This window comes from Pseudomyrmex gracilis, unplaced genomic scaffold (assembly GCF_002006095.1).
Source record: "Pseudomyrmex gracilis isolate BER0280 unplaced genomic scaffold, ASM200609v1 scaffold_17, whole genome shotgun sequence".
In the NCBI taxonomy this organism is placed as follows: domain Eukaryota; kingdom Metazoa; phylum Arthropoda; class Insecta; order Hymenoptera; family Formicidae; genus Pseudomyrmex; species Pseudomyrmex gracilis.
Genome location: NW_018020601.1, coordinates 28,602 through 29,310, shown reverse-complemented (window position 1 = coordinate 29,310; position 709 = coordinate 28,602).

The following is a 709-nucleotide window of genomic DNA, read 5'->3' as shown; positions in this document are numbered from 1 at the left end:
ACTACTTTGAAGGGGACAACTTGAATTTTGAAGAATAAACATGTACTTTTCTTTTTATGAATAAATTCCGGTTATTTTTTGATCATGGTAGTATATATTAAAATGTAATTGTGCGAAGCGCGCCGGGCTGTTCTACGCGCGTATAAAGGTGCCATTACATATGCGCGTAGTTCGGCAAGCCTGGCTCGCGACTTGCCGCGCTACGAGTCGTGTGAATGGGCAAGCGCGGCAAGACTCGGCGCGGCGCGTTCAAGATTCGGCGCGGCGCGTTCTTCCCGCTGAATGTCGGTAAATGTAGCACGAGTCAAAAGAAACGCGCCATCGTCGAGGCTTGTCTCGTGAATTCGTTCACACAGGCTCGGATAGGTTCGTAGGTCGTGCGTGTATAGCGAATATGACACCACCATGGTTCGCACAGCACTACAAGCGGCGCGCCGTGGCGCGAAGTTCGCGAATTAACACGTCGTGAGAACAGTCAGAGCTTGATAAAGGACGAATCGACGAACCTGTACGAGCGGCGTGAAGCTTGTACAGACTCGTCAAACCACGCGCCGTGTAATGGCACCTTAAGACAGCCCGATGCACGCTTATTCGCGGATCTTTATTAATTAAGATTTCGATAACTATTACGAATCTAGCAAAATGGTATAGGACTTATCGACTCAGTTTTACTTCTTCTATCTGTCTACGAGAGATGTTACACCAATTC